General features: G+C 29.0%; 1 long non-coding RNA gene across 1 annotated transcript; it reads left to right on the top strand.

Moving 5' to 3' along the window:
* The first annotated feature begins 282 nt into the window (after positions 1-282).
* LOC114193548 lies at positions 283-1,980 on the top strand. Its single transcript, XR_003606280.1, has 3 exons — positions 283-368; positions 487-559; positions 1,739-1,980. It is a non-coding gene; the product is annotated as an uncharacterized LOC114193548 (long non-coding RNA).
* The last annotated feature ends 6,404 nt before the right edge of the window (positions 1,981-8,384 follow it).

The raw sequence follows: 8,384 nt of genomic DNA, 5'->3' as shown, positions 1-8,384 counted from the left end.
CAATTATTTTATGGTAAATGGTAAAGACTGATTAAATCTATATCGAATCTTAAACTCTTATATTCTTAATTATAAAATGTTGTGTCTTAAATAATAGTTATAATTTTTTTATCTAAAATAAAGTTCTCAATCCAACATTTGTAAGCCCTCTTTTTCTCCTTTTCAGCTGAGTATTTGGGCCTAGCCATTTGTTGGCCTAAGGCCAGCCCAATAAGGGGACCCAATACCCTTGTCAGCCCCTAACCCCTTCATTTCTGTTCCATTTTCAGAAACCAACTTCTGTTCCCTCCCTTCATCTCAGGCAAGGTGCTCTGCTAGGGCACACCATCCTTACGTCTTCAAGTTAGCAAAACCCCTTCTATTCCCAGGTAAGCTGAGCTTTAGAGCTTCTGGTCTGTTCCTCCTCCTTTTCGCACTGTTTAAGCACGTTGGTCAAGTTAGGGCTAAGTCTCTTAACTTCGTTTTGTGCGAATCTTCCTGTTTCAGCTCTCTAATATAGTTCTTGGAGCCGTGGTATTTCTGTTGCGGGTCAGTGTCGTGTTGTTAGCATCTAAGCAAGGTAAGGGAAGCTAGTTTTCTTCGTCTTTCGTTGTGGGTGCTTGTTTTCCCTTCTGTTGTTGCATAAAATGAGTTGGAAAATGTTTGTGCTTGTGTGAAAATCAAAAGTATGATGTTTGGTTTGTTTGTTCTGGGTTGCATGCGCGGAACAGTGGGGGAGAACTGGTATTCTCGCCCAGGCGAGCTCGTCTCGCCTAGGCGAGAATAGCAGAAGCTCGCCCAAGATTCTGCCTCGAGCGCTCGCTTAGGCGGCCAGTCATGTTTTGAGCGACGCACTGTCTCGCTCAGGCGAGAAGGCCTCGCTTGAGCGAGAGCTCGTGAATTCTCCCAGGGGCCACTATTGCATGTCTCGCCTAGGCGAGAGCCCACGATTTTGAGCGAGGCAAGCACCTCGCCTGAGCGAGGTCCCTAGCTTGGGCGAGGTCAGTGCAGTGGTGAGTGCAGGTACTGTTTTCATGACTGTTTTGATGATTTGATGCATATGTTGTCTAAATTATTCTTCCTAAATATGATGTACGTGAATATGCTTGGGTGTTTGGACTTATGAATGAAATTGGCATGCTTGGTATGAGATTGATCATGGATTTGTGGCTTTGAAATGTCTTAACATGAGAATTGGATGAAGGTATTAAGGGAAGTGGAATTGTATGAGAAAAATGATCCTGATTGTGTGATAGGCGTAATTCCATGAGTCTCGTGGGGAGATCTCATGGTGGTGAGTAGTGTATATGTTAGGATAAGGATTCAAGTAAGGATCGCATCCCGAAACTCTAAGGGGTCAGTGAGTCTCAAGTAGAGCAAACTGACCCAAGTGGTGAGAGTAGCGGGAGGCCCTAGTCTTTGGCAGGATAATGGCCTTAGACGCTTAAAGGCTAACCTTGTGTGTGGTAGGGTGAAACCCATTGGCAATGGCTCTGCAGAGCAGTAGAGGCCACCACAAGTGCAAGCGTCCAGTGAATCCGATCCTAGCATATGTATCCGGATAATTGAGTCTTGGAGTCTTGCCTATTTGTTAAAATGTTATTCTCGTGCCTACTGTGTTGTAGGTTGGACTGTTTTTAAATATTTCGCTGCAATAACATGCATAATTTAATTCACTCTAGCTTACCCTGCTATTCCTTTTGTATGTGTGTCCTTATTCTGATTTCCCTTTTGCGATGATCACCATTGGTGGGAGCAGATGGGAATACTTCTGGAGGTAGGCCTGATGGTGGTAGCGGTGCAGCTTAGTGGGCTCGTTGATGTGGCCCTCGAAGAACAATTCTCTGGCCCTAGTGCCCCTTGTAATCCCTAGCTCTAGGAGCTTTTCTTTTGCATGACTGTTAACTTTTTCTTATGTTGTGTATGGCATAGTAGTATGCCCAAATTTGTTTTCACTGTACACTTCTAGATGACTGTAACAGTTACCTCTCCTACGTTTTATGTTCATCTGAGTGCTTCTCGTTATTATAACTGTGTGATACTTTATTTAGTAGTGAAATCTATTAAAAAGGGATGTCACAACATTAACCATGATCATAGTTTCTATTTGGCATAAATTTCTGGATTACAAATGAAATCACTACTACAAATTTTTATATTATATGGAAATGTTTTACAAATTTACTAAAAAAAATTACAAGAAAAGATTTTTTCCTACTATTTTTTTTATGAATTTTAATTGACAGGTAATTTTTTTGTGGGTAATTATTTCCTACAAAATTATAAAATTCGCAAATATTTCTTATAAAATTTGTTGTGAAAAATATTTTATACAAAATATTTTACAAAAAAATTGGCAGCAATTTCCTACAAATTTTTTTTATAACAAAATTTATAAATATTTTAAAAAAAAAATTCAAATAAAAATTACCAGAAAATATGAGACTTTTTAGTAGTGAATATTTGATTAGTACATGAGAAAAAGAAGTAGATTTTGCTATAATTTGGAGTTTTATTTGTAATTATGTATACCCTGATTGTTAAAATCATGCATGAGTAGAGAAATAAAGAAACATAGAAAGAGATGTCTACTTCTATTGTTTTCTTATTATTTTCATTTTCATTTTTTAATTATAAACTTGCCGCCTTATCTTTAATCTATTTCTTGTTTTCAACATTTGTACGAAAAAAATACTAATCAATTTACTTTTCTTTTGTTTAGTAATTTTTTTAATGGAAAATGTGATGATAATATTTTAATTAAAAAACCAATATTAAACACTTTATTAGACCTATGAAAAAGAAAATAAAAAATAAAGAAAATAGAAAATAAGATTGTTTGGATTAAAAAAAAATGAATAGTGACTCTAAATTTTGTAATAGATGTAATTGATTTGGCAAAATAATTTATTTGTATATATTTAAAATAAATTTTAAATCAAAACAAAAAACTACTATCTACTCTTAATAAATAAATAAATAAAATTATAAATTAAAACAATAATATGACAAAATAAATTACTATATAAAATATAGAAAATTTTGATTAATTTAATTTAATTTATTATTTAAATTACTTATTATAATATAAAAGTAATATAAATTAATAAAATATTGAATTAAATTAATTTGACTTCTTTGTTATCTATTTTTTTTTATTTTAACTGATTATTTTTGCAATATATAAAAACATATATCATTAAATTTTAAATTAATATATTAAATTATTATATTTTATTAATTTTATTATAATATGAAAATATATATTAATAAAATATTATTAGTATGATCATTAAAAAATGATTTTGTTAAATTTATAATTTAATCAATTATATAATCATAAAAAATAATAAAGTATTTAAGGTTAACTATTTTTTAGGGTATAAACTATTAAGCGATTTTAATTTTAATTCCTCTTTTAAGTAGCATTTGTTTCTAACAATAGGTCAAGAGTAGATTTGCAACTAGTTCAAAATTCAATGCCTTTTTACACAAAAAAAAATGAGATTTTGTTTTTGTAAACTTTCTTCATGGATGATTTGTGAGGAAAGTCTAATAAAATAATACATAAAACTTTGAGCGGTTCAACAGTTTTAGAGACCTAAAACAAATTTAAAAAATAGGTCTTTTATTTAAAATTTATTTTTCGAACTTTTTTTTGCAAAATTATTTATTAAATTGTCATAATTAATTTCATTTAGCATTTCTTTTACAATAGATAATAGGACTAATTTGTTTATTTTTTCTTGAGACATTATTGATCTTAAATAAGTTTTGATTATCTTTAGTTGTGAAAGACTCCTTTTGGCTGAAACTATTGACACTAAGTTATATATGCATTTGGAAAAAAATTTATTCTTTTTATACAAATTTATAATCTCAATTTGGTTTATTATTTTTCAAACCTATAACTTCCTTTAAGATATTTAATTTTGAAATTAAATCAAATCCATCAATATCCAACAAATTATCATGTTTTAATGATTTTTCAAGGTTTAAGAATTTATCTTTCAAAAATAAATATCTACGCACTATTACACACAAGACGTTTGCTCTTTTTTGTTCATAGCTTCTTTTTGTTATGCAATTAAAGTTTCAATTCTTCTTTTCTTATGAATTTTTGAATAGTCAGATTGAAATTTTCTAGTTGACATATATCTATCTATTTTTATATGAAATAAAACATGATAATATATAAAACACTACTAAACATATATATATATATATATATATATATATAAACAAATGAATTAAAACAACAAAATCTGGTTCTGGTGGTGAAGAAATTCAACTCGATATTAGACTTGCAGTATCTTGAAATCTCAAGTCTCTTTTTCGTTCTTAAGTCTCAACTTTTTCACAAACTTGCAAAGTTATTTATTTTAAGATTAATCATTAATAAAAATAATTAAAAAAAATATTGCTCTTCTAAACTCGTAGTAAGTCTCTCTTTTTTTCCTAAACTTGAATTATTCTCTAATTAATCTATTATTCACCAAAAAACTAAACCATAATCTAATTAATAGTTTTGTAAAAAATTCAGTTTCTCCTCAAGATATATGCAAAAAAAAAAAAAAAAACTCTCGGAAACCCGTAAATCTAGAAGTACCGCCGAAAAACAAAACTAGGCAAAAGAAACACATTTATAATTTTAATACAAGTCCAAAATAGAATAAAATTAACAACAACACAAATAGAAAGAAAAAACACACTAACCAGAAATGAGAGTGAAAAAATTGGTATACACGGGCAACTTGAGAGTCAAGAGATTTAAGGGATGTAATCTGCAAAAATCCTAGAAAAAGGATATTAGAAGAAAATAAAGTAAGGAGAGGTAAGAGTAGTCATAGAGAGATAAAAGAAGAAAATAAAATTCAAATCAATTATAAGAGAATAAATATAGCTAATCATTTTCTTTCTTGTAAAAAAAATTATAATTTACTAAAATAATATTTTAACTCATTAATTATCATTTTTACTACCAATAAAAGTTAACATACACTAATAATAATCTAATTAAATTTTATTCCCAAACATAAACATATAATTAATTTAATAGAGATATATTAGTAATAAAATATTTTTTGAGACCTTTTTTATCTTAAACATAATTTTATAATTAGTTTAATAGAAGTATATTAATTAGTAGTAAAACAAATTTGAGACCTTTTTTCTTAAACATAATTTTATAATTAATTTAAATTAGAAATATTAGTAGTTTTTTTTTTTTGAGACCTTCTTATCCTTAAGGCCTAAAGCGAGTGTTTTTCTCGCTTTATCCTTGAGTCAACCCTGTCTGCCACCCCTCCTTGTAGCCTTCCACCATTCTACATTGTGCAACTTTTTTCAGTTGTGTTTTGTGAACTCATTCACAAATGCAAAACATCACTTTCAGCTTCTACTTTTCTTCACACACCCTCTTCAACAAGAGTGCATGGAATTTATGAAAAATATATAACTTAAAGGGTAACCATTTTTGTTCAAAATTAAGATATTTCTATATTTTGGTAAACCAATTTTGAAAAGGAGGTTATAAAGTGTTAAATTTTTTTTTAAAAATATTTAATTTATTATACTCATCACACCGTTTAAAAATTTTCACAAACTTTCTCTTCAAAATCCTTTATCCATCCCCTCAGATCCCTTAATCCAAACAACACCACAATCCCTTCTCTATCTCCTCAAATCCATCCACTCACTCTCTCTCACATCTACTCCCCAATCTAGACACCGCCTTAAAGTTTGGTTTAGTTAGGTCCACATCCTTTCAAAATTCATGAAAGTAGTCTTCAATGACTAACGTTAATGTTGTCGTTGATGTGGCAAACAATAATCTACACCAACCTCTCATATGGGACATATGGCAATTTAATTAATTTAAAAATTAAATTAAATTTCCATTTCATCTTCTTCTTCCTTCTCAAGCTAGGACACCCATTCCAACTCTCCACCTTCTCCATTTCCAGCCCTAATTCACCCATTGTCTCTCCTATATCTTGTTGTGCCTTGACAAGTGACTCAGCCTTGTCGCAACCGGGATCGCGACAGAACAATGTAAATAATTTAAAATAAAAAAACAGAGAAGTCGCCACCATAGTTTATTATGAAAAACTATAGAAAACCTTAAAAAAAAATAGTCTTTGAAACCAAATTTGGGTTCAGGAGTCGGTTAGATGTGAAGAAGGTATTAGCACCCCACAACATTCGTCCTAAGACGGTTCCCTTTAATTAAGTATGCAAGATAAAGGTAACTTTTTAAAATATTTGTTTTTCCCCAAAAATCAAACAAAATAAATACATACACAAAAAATAATCATAAATTATTTTTTTATTTTTTGGCCCGACAAGGATTGTACCTCACTCCTAGCTATTTCCATTTTGAAAATCAGAGATCACGTAGTTGTTTTGTAAAACTATTTTTGGTATGATATTATTATTATTATTTAATTTTAGATTTTAATATATATATATATATATATATATATATATATATATATATATATATATATTATTATCAAGAGAATCTTAGATTCAACATGATAAAAGACTTAGTTATCAAGCACAAATATGAAACTTGACATGATATTCAAAAAAATATTTTATAATTTTTATTTATTTTTTTTTTTTTTGAAAATAAGAGAATTAAAAGCCTACAAATGAGTGTTTTAATTATCAAGCAAGTCTAAGACTTGACATGATATTCAATAAAAAAATATAATTTATAATTTTTATTTATTTTTATTTTATTTTTATTTGTTAAAATAAGAGAATTAACCGTCTACAAAAGAGTGTTTTAGTTATCAAACAAATCCAAGACTTAACATGATATTCAATAATTATATAAAAGAAATAATATAATTTATAATTTTTTCTTTTTTTTGAATAAGAGAATTAAAAGTCTACGAAAAATATTTCTAATTACCAAGATAAAAATAATGACATCCCAAATAGAAGAAAAGAGAAAGGTCGCACATATCAATCATGAATCCAAACCCAAAATCACCTAACACCCCAAACACATTTAGCCATACAACGGGTCAATCAATCATACACTTGATATCATGACAAAGTCTCAGCAATACATGAATAACATTAGGAGCAAAAACAAATTTACCTTTCAGGGTCACGAATAGAGCAAATCCAACTGAAAGGATAGTGAGGTGACCCCTCCCCTTTGCGTGTGTGCTCTGGTAATAAAAAAAGAAGAGAAGTTTTTCGAATTTTTTCTTCTTATGTGCCTTGCATTGGAAAGGTTTTGTGCTTACATAGACACCATGAGATACCATTGAAATCTTAGTCTTTAATTATAATGAAATATATGAGGAAGGAATTGGTCCCGATGAAACATATTATTAAATCGTCGCATAATATCCATGGTATTGATTATAATTATTAACAAAATATTGCATGTAATTACTAGAATCATATATTTTCCGGTACATGAAGATCCTGATCAAATCATAACATAATATTCATATAATTGATTCTAATTATTACCATAAATATTTTATTCCAATTATTAAAATCGTACCATTCTCCAAAAAGCATTATTACCAGGAATATTTGCTTCTAATTATTAAAATTGTACAATTTCTCTAAAAAATATTATTACCGAGAATATTTGCTTCTAATTACTAGTATCTTCTATGATTCAAAAACTCAATGAGACACATCAAATAAGCATTAATTTAAGATATTTATTTTAATTATTATGAAATATTGTTTCTAATATTATACCCTTCTCTAGAAACAGAGATTATAAATATTATTTTTTGGCATGTCATATGAGGAGTGTAAATAGCAAACAACGGGGGTAAAAATATGTATAAAACATATGGGCTCATGAAAAGGGTGTGACAATTAAAAACAAATTAGATTCTTCCTTCTTTTTATTTTTTTTTTCTTTTATTTCATTTTTTCTTTTTTCATGGTAGAATTAAAGTTTGAAAATTTTAGAAAAATTTATTTCACCTCTTTTTTTCTTACCTACCATCAATAAAAACATATTTTTTATTATTATTTTTTAACAAAACAAATACATTCACCCTGACGAAATTAGGTGCTGACAAGCTTGCATCAAAATTGGCACGTGATTGGAAAATTCATAGTAACCATTAACCACTAGGAAGGTTCAAAAAATAGTTTGTGACATTAATCTCAACATAAAGATTTTTAGGCTCACTGAAACCTTAGTCATACATAAACTTAGTGAAGGATGTAACACAAGTTAAATATATACACATAACCTAATGATCTGAAATTGAAACCAATTGATTTATAGAAAACATAAAACCAAAATAACACTTGTTGAGATGCATCATTAATCTACAGCTCAAGCTCATGAATTTTTTCCTTTCTTTTAAGAAACCTTTTATCCTCTTTCATAATTGGAGGCCCAGAACCTC

Source organism: Vigna unguiculata, chromosome 8, assembly GCF_004118075.2.
Source record: "Vigna unguiculata cultivar IT97K-499-35 chromosome 8, ASM411807v1, whole genome shotgun sequence".
In the NCBI taxonomy this organism is placed as follows: domain Eukaryota; kingdom Viridiplantae; phylum Streptophyta; class Magnoliopsida; order Fabales; family Fabaceae; genus Vigna; species Vigna unguiculata.
Note: the sequence above shows the minus strand (reverse complement) of the source record. Positions and strands in the feature narration are given on the sequence as shown.